Source organism: Echinops telfairi, unplaced genomic scaffold, assembly GCF_000313985.2.
Source record: "Echinops telfairi isolate 266 unplaced genomic scaffold, ASM31398v2 ScPeMD7_6;HRSCAF=24_0, whole genome shotgun sequence".
Lineage (NCBI taxonomy): Eukaryota > Metazoa > Chordata > Mammalia > Afrosoricida > Tenrecidae > Echinops > Echinops telfairi.
This window is the reverse complement of record NW_022103902.1, coordinates 17707441-17715564: the sequence shown is the minus strand read 5'-3', so window position 1 is coordinate 17715564 and position 8124 is coordinate 17707441. Positions and strand designations below refer to the sequence as shown.

At 38.7% G+C, this 8124-nt stretch overlaps 1 protein-coding gene and 1 non-coding gene across 3 annotated transcripts in view; both read left to right on the top strand.

Moving 5' to 3' along the window:
- The window catches only part of LOC101652203 (limbic system associated membrane protein), a 757030-nt gene that overhangs the window by 47183 nt on the left and 701723 nt on the right, over positions 1-8124 (top strand). The window lies entirely within an intron of this gene.
- LOC115868058 lies at positions 372-535 on the top strand. Its single transcript, XR_004045389.1, has one exon. It is a non-coding gene; the product is annotated as a U1 spliceosomal RNA (small nuclear RNA).

Genomic DNA, 8124 nt, shown 5'->3' with positions numbered 1-8124 from the left:
GAACTGACTTAATAGCAGCCAACAAGAACAAACACATAAATAAAGATTTGCCTATGTATCTTATTTTCTCTTAAACTTGTTCTATTTTGTAATATATGATATATCTGATATAACATTTTCTATTATTAATTAATGCATACATGTAGATAACAGAGAAGGACTGAAAATACGAGTGAATTTTTATTTTAGTTTCCTGTCTAAATGCATTTCTCAAAGAATCTGCATTTAAACCTTAATTACTTGATAACAAGAAGCTTGTATGATGGTCACAATGAAGTCTGTTTCTCATTCATCGTTATACGATATGTGTATTACACATTGAAACTAAGGTTTTAATAAGTTAAGGGGAAATACGAATGGTGAGCAAAAATACAGATAGCCCCTATCGGAGACACCATGATCAGGAAGGTGGTTTTCCCAGGGCGAGGCTTAGCCATTGCACTCCCGGTGTGCTGACCCCTGTGATTTCCCCAAATGTGGGAAACTCGACTGCATAATTTGTGGTACTGGGGGACTGCGTTCGCGCTCTCCCCTGAAAAAAAGAAAAAAAAGAAAAACAAAAGAAACCCAAATAGCCCCTATCTTATGAAACACGAATTCGCCTTACTTTCGATGTGCAAACCTTCCAGTTAGCAGGCCAGCGTGTGAACTGTAGGTAGGACAGTGCTGTTGGTGCCCTTACGTTGGCCCCCACTCTGAGCCACCCTGTGCACAGCAGGGGTCCACTCTCCATCATTGTCAGGCCTGAGCCTGTTGTTGCCTCACTAAGTCCATCTTTCTTGCTGAGGGTGTTTCTCTCCTTGGTTGACCCTCTACCAAGCAGGGTCTGCTTTCTTCGGATAACATGTCGGTAGTACGGGAGATGAAGTCTAGCCATGTTCACTTCGATGGAGCATCCTGCTTAAACTTTTTCCCCAGACAGATTTGCTTGTTTGTTGGGCAGAAAAACATGGTGATTTCAAAGTGTTTTTGAGAACGTCATTCAAAGGCAGCAGTTCTCCTCAGACATTCCCTAATGACATGCATAGGAATTGAATGGAAATGCTATGGTTTTGGTCAGGTGTCCTTTGCCTTTAAGGTGGCATCATTGATCCTGAATACTCTGAAGAATTCTTTCGCAGCAGATTTACCCAGTGCAATATGTCCTTTGATTTTGTGACTACTGACTATTGACCGCAAATCCAAGTAAAATGCAATCTTTGACCACTTCTGTCATTTCTCCACGATGTTGTTTATTGATCCACTTTTGAGAGCTTTTGTTTTCTTCACCTTGAGTTGTAATTTACATTGAACACCGTAGTCTTTGATGTGAATGAGGAAGTACTTGAAGTCCACCTAGCTTCCAGCCAGTGAGGTTGTGTCTTCTGTCTATTCAAGTCCATTCATGGGTCTTCCTCCAAATCCGATGCCACATTCATCTTCCGATAGGCCAAATTCTCAGATTCTCTGCCCAGCATGCATTCATTGCCATAGAATCAACTCCGTCTCATAGTGACCCCCTAAAACACAATAGAACTGCCCCTCCAAGTTTGGGAGACTAAATCCTTAAGGGGACACACGCTGTTTGATCCCCCTCAGAGTGACTGGTACTTTTGAACTTCTCAATGACCTGTGCTTAGCAGCTCCATGTGTAACTCATTATGCCACCAGATCTCAGCCTACAGATTGATTAAAGTATGGTAAAAGGATGTAACCCGGATCAAACCAAACCCACGACCACAAGTTGTATATACAACAGAATAAAACCCTGCCCGGTCATGCTCCTTCCTGACAATGGTTAGAGCCGAGCCCATTATTGTAGCCACTGTGTCAATCTGTTAAATTGAGTGTCTTTCTCTGACAGTAGGGTTTTCATATTATATACATTATTCAGAAGCATTTTTCAGGGTCTAAATGAGTTTCTTTAGAGCTTAGCAGCTCAATGTGGTACAGCCAGTTATGCATGGGACTGTTAACCTCAAGATCTGCAGTTTGAAACCGTCAACTGCTACACTGGAGAGAGATGAGGCTATCTATCTACTCCTGTAAAGAGTTCTATGCTCTGTAGAGGCACTCTGAGTCAGAATGAACTCCAGGACAGTGAGTTGTTTGTTTACGTGTTTGTTTGTTTGTTTGTTGGGGGGTGTTGGAAAATGAGGTTTGAAGGGTTTATGATCTGGCCAACAGTCCCTAAAATGGATCATTATAATGAACAATTGTCAGGTCTGGAAATTAGTCCCAATACTGTCAGTGGTCACCTGGGACACAGTATTTAGTAAGCACTTGCTCCTGATCATACTCAGTCTATAGTTCCTAGCATGCAAATGTATTATTTTACATGACAGGGTAAACCAGGCATGCAAATCATGCACCAGAGTCCTGAAGAAAGCTCCATGAACCATAAACAACAAAGACTCCCAATTGAAAGAGCCCAGGTTGCCTCCAGAAGTTATCTTTGGGGCAAACCCTCAGACTATGTTTATACTATAAACATCCCTTGCAGAGTCCTGGCAATAGGAATAGAATATGATTGTTTTGTATCCTTACATAAAGAAACAAAAAAAGAAGGAGGGAGGGGGAAAGGGAGAGAGAGAAGCATAAGACGGGAAAACAAATTATTGCTAGAGTTCATCAAAGACTTGTAGCCATTGAGAAATAATATTATTTAATGTGTTCAGTAATTAGTGTTGAGATTCAAATGAGGGTGATCAGTTGTTAGCTCCTGAAGTCTTTTACATTTGAATATTGTTTTAGTTACCTTCACATTTCTGTTTCTTTCATTCTTTTTTTTTTTTGAGGGTTGTGTATTTTCTTTCCAAACCATTTTATTAGGAGCTAATACAGATATCATATCCTTCCACAGTCCTATCTTATCAAGCAATATTTTACAATTGTTATCAGAATCAGTTCTGAAACATTTTCTTCCTTCTTGAACTTCTTGGTATCAGCTCCCCTTTACCCTTCTCTTCCCCCACCCCCACCCTACATCCCAGGAACCCCTATTCTAATTGTCTCTATAGCTTCATCAGTCCTGGATTTCAGACACACGCCTAACAAAGATTTAAGAAGGCTACCCACAATGACAAAATACATCAGAGATCAATATGAAAAAAAATAAAACAAAACAAAACAAAATAATTCAGAAAATATTAAAAAGCTAATCAAGCTCATAAGGGTATAAGAGGGATGATCAAGTGCAAGGTTTTAACCATTCAGGTTTATCATTTTAGTCTGCTGTAGCCGTCGCTCTAATACTCTCTGTTTGGTAACCAGCTTATTCCCATCCCTCAATTATGGTGAGAGGGAAATCACTGGAGGCTTATTTCCTGTGTAGATCTTGCAAATGTATTTTGGGCTTCCACTGTCATTTGCCTTCCGCAAATCATAGTCTCACAATTTAAACTCTGATATGCCTCTCTCGTTTGGTTTTAGATTAACGAATATACAATCCCTGGGTCATGGATGTTGGTGTGCTTCTTCCCTGCAGACTTAGCTGACTTCTCACTTAGATGACTACTTGTTTGGAAATAAGCCTTTAAGACCTGGGACACTAGCCTATCTGACAGTCGGGCACCATCTAATTCACCACACTTTGCTATAGCACCCATTTGTACTTTGTTTCCTTCATGAGGGTGAGCATTGAGGAGGACCATGTGGTAAGAACTAATTGTTCTTAGATTGGAACTAGGATAAAGTTTGAGCTCAAACTCCATTCCTCAATCTATGTTTTTTTGTGTGTGATTTTTTTTAATCTGCTCTCACACTTCCTCATTAATTTATGGTAGAGAATCATACTAGTCATCTCCTTGGAGCATAACAGTCTCCTGTTAATAGTACCATAGGCATTGCTTAGCCCAGGGGAATAATTTGTGTAAAGAGGGATATTGAACCAGTGAAGGCTAACTACATATCCCAATACCTGAATTATTCAACTGTGCAGAAAAAATCCTTACGTGGCATAATGCAATTTACACAACCAATGGGAGTTGGTGGTCAGGTAAAATTTAAAATAACACTCACTGTTTCTGATAGCAGAGCCACTTTTGAATTTTGACTTTTCTGTGTATCTGCTTCATATGTGTGTTCAATAGATAGATTACTTGGAAGACACGTACATCAATAGCGCACTGGTATAGACAAATGGTCAGAAGATGTGTAGAGTGCTGGCTAACTGAATGGATGGTGAGCTGATGGGGATGCCCTGTGTTCTTACTTCCAAAAGCTATGTTAGCTGATTTTTAAACTCAGTCATCTTTAAATATAAAGTAGAAATATAGAGAAATGTAAATGTATATTGTATGGAAAGTTTATGTCACATAATTATAGAAATATAAATGAGAACGAATTGAATTATTGAAGTCTCCATACTTTCACAGCAGATACACTGTGAATATCAAAGACAGGCAGCTTAAGAATGACTGAAGGCTATCACTTTCTAGTCTTTTCATTTTCTACGTGTCCGTTTGTCCTTTTTATAACTTCTTCATTTGCGTTTTCCTTTTACCTATATCTCGCTGTCAACCTCCTTGTCTTTACACTTGAGTTTCCTACTTCTCTATTGGTTTACCTTAACTCTCAATCTCTTCTTCTCTTTATTTTGCTCAAATAAAGTTGATGTAAACATGAGCAACCCCTAATTATATTTTTTGCTTTATGTGTTGTGGGTGGAATGTGGAAGAGAATAAAAGAAAGTAGGCCTCTCAAGAAGAAATATTAGTCCTTTTCCATATCTGTCATTTCCCTCTCCCTCTCTCTTCTGAGTTCCTTCTACCCAAAACCTAATCAACAAAAGGAGAGATCAGAAATATTAAAATGCAGGTTAAAATGCAATTATTTGACTCAAACATCAGTTCAAAAAAAAGGAAAGACAGGAAGCTGAAGAAGAGTACAAGAAGGCTCATTGAGATTTTATCAGAAGGAAAATTGCCCCCCACCCCTCAAATTAATGGAAATATTTTTTCTTGAAATGGAGGCATGCCTCCGGAACTTAAAGCTTCATTGGTGCCATTTATTGACTTTGAGCTGTAATTTACCTTCTCCAATTTAGCCTGCATCTCTTCTTGTGATTTCCAAGGGAGAGAGAGGTTTTGGATACCTGTGCGTGTGTTAATTTATTCAGCATTGTTGTTCTTGGCCTGTACTAACGTTGGCCACATACACCTGAAGTTACTCAATCCTCAAATAGGAATTTATTTGAAGTGGATATGGATTTTGGATAGCATGTTGATCATTGGCTTTTCATCTATTGGGCTGGTACACTCGTCTACAATTTAGTTGGCGCTAGATTACAGTATAACAAGAGATGGCACTTTAATTGCTATGAGGCAACTATAACATTTAGATTTGCAGCACAGAGGTTGAGGGGAAGGAAAAGGAGTCTCATGAAGTTCTAGGTTCAGACATCAGTGATGAAACTCAGCTTTTACTTGTCTTCCTATTTAGCCATGTCTGATTTCATGGGGTTCCTTTTCTGTGTTCCCCGCTACCGTGTATCTATGTGCCCTTCCACAGACCAAAAGGAGGGGTTTGGATATTGTTCTTTGTTACTGACAAGCTTCATAATCTCGAGCTGGTTACTAAGTCTGTGGATTCAGAATCTTCACCAGGAAAAAAAACAAAAAAAGATTTTGGGGTGTTTAACCCATACCAATCTAATGAGCCTTATCGAACTGTTTATTTGACTCATTAAAAAAAATCCTGTTCTTATTTTATACTTAGTTGTCCTGTCGATCACAAAACGGTGCTCATTTGCATAGAGTTTTGCATGTTGTTTACTTGTTCATTTGAAGTCAAGATGCAGCATCCCCTCGCCCACTGTTTATCACATTGGAAGCATTTTCTATTGCTGGTGTGTCTGCTACTATCAGTGTGCCACTCAGACACCACATCCCAAGGAGTGACTTTTTGCAACCCAGACACAGGAGTCCCCACCACTGTCTGCCTCTCAGACACTCCCCACCTGTCTTCTGTCCTTATCAAGAAGATAAGTAAGCGGCTCATGTTCCCCATACAAATAATTTAGTAGCTTGTCTGTCTAGAAGGTAATGACATATCATCTATAGTTCCTGCAATTTTGATACTGTAATATAAGAGGCTGAGACACTCCCAAACTGCAATCCAGACAGCCGTGTTGTTAAGAGTGGTAAATTACCCTGGGCTCCCACTCACGGAAATATTGTGGTGAGCACCACTCATCTCTTACAAAGCAAATGATTTCTTTTGGGCTACCTATCTCATAGATAGTTGATGTTAAAAAAAAAATTAGCTTCTGAATTCAGTGATTTAAGACTCTTTTTATTCCCATTCCTCTTTGATTTTCCTCTTTTTAATAAATTTCTGTATAATGTTAAGCTATCTGAAGTTCTTGGAGAATAAGATATTTAGAGGACGAGAAATAGAATTGTCATACACTTGAATCTTTTCCCAAAAGACAAGAAGAAGTAGTTTCTGTGGAAGAAAGATGAATCATATTTCTCCTTAAAATTCTGAGTCTGGCCTTTGACATTTAACCCAACAAAGATAATTCTATCCCCTTCCTAGAAATCTTGTGATCTGCCTGGAGCCAGATGCTGAGAAGGGGCAGTGTGTATTTTCTTCGACGACATGAGAGAATATCTTTTGTGGCCTCAAGATAGGGAGCAATTACCAGTGTCATGATGGCCACCATTATATTCATGAAAGCACAGTTTCTTTTGGGGGTTAAATGTACTTGCGTGCCTCCATTTATTTATCTTTCTACCCATGTGTCTATGTATTTTATGTCGGGTTTTCACTCATCCTTTATCTGAATGTCATTAAATAGACAACTAGCAATGATAGGAAGAAGAATCAAGCCTGGAAAGTACATTGAACAAAGCTAACTATTGTGCATGTAAGACTTTTAGGTCGTCTGCACATTTTTACTCTACTAGAAAATCCAAAGCAGACAGAAATGAATGTTTTTTGAAACATTGAAAAAAAGAAATGATAGCAATTTTCACCGTTAGACCATAACAACTAGACAAGTACGCTTGATTTTGTATTTACATTCGGAACTAAAATTTACCATCAATAGACTAATCACGGGATAGATAGATTATTTATACTCAAATTTTGTTCTATTAAAACATCATGGTCTTTCATTTATCCGAAAGTCCAGAAGTCTTGGGAAAGAACGGGCATGGAAACGATACAGAGAGGTGCAGGCGATGGTACACAGATGGGGTTACAATGAATGAAGTAAAACAAAACAGCCAGGAACTGTTGCGTGGACAACTGCTGTTTTGTTTTGTAATCCCCCATTTAATTCACAGGAAGAAGTTTAAAAACAACTCATGGGCATATGTCACACAGTTATTTATTTTTCTTTAACTGTGGATTCAAAGTTAGTTCAGGAAGGGAAACATATTTTCACCTTAGTTCAGGAAGGGAAACATATTTTCACCTAAACCTCCTACCTTAACATGCAAATAATTCTAAGCCAAACGTTCCGGTGTTAAACTTTTCATGCAGTGAACCAACCGTCTATGGGAAATGGTCACTGACTGCATCTGGAGTCAACGTGAAATAAGAAACTCATATGTATTCCAATCCTTAATTTTTCGAGGAAATGTCCAAGCATTTCTACTAGATCTTGAGCTGGATTTTATAACATCTTCTCAGAGTTGGAGATTGCTTAGAGTTCCAAGGTTGAGATTTCTTCCCCCTTTCCTTTTTTTTTAAGAGCAGCATTCGGATGTAAACAGGATATCCCAAGCTTAATCTACCATCAAATGTTCAATAAACACGAAAGGGGAAAACAAAGTCTATGGTGCATATCTAGATGTCTAAATACATTCATAGTGACATTTCATGGAAGTAGCAATGCATTGTTCATTGTCTCCAACTGTTCTACATCTTCTTCATCAATACCCAGCTCCTATTGCCTATTGATTTTCAGTGACTGTCTTAAGTCTGTTTTAGATTTAGGCTCCTTTTTTTCATTGTCATTTCTGGCACTATTAACTCATCTGGTTGCTCCAAGTTGGTACCATTCACCTTGGAATCATACTCCAGTTCTAGCCTTCTGTGTCCGTCTGGGTGGACGAGAGAAACAAATCCATGGACACACATATGTGTCTAAGAAAAAAGATTTATATACAAGAGCAATTGAACATTGAGAAAACA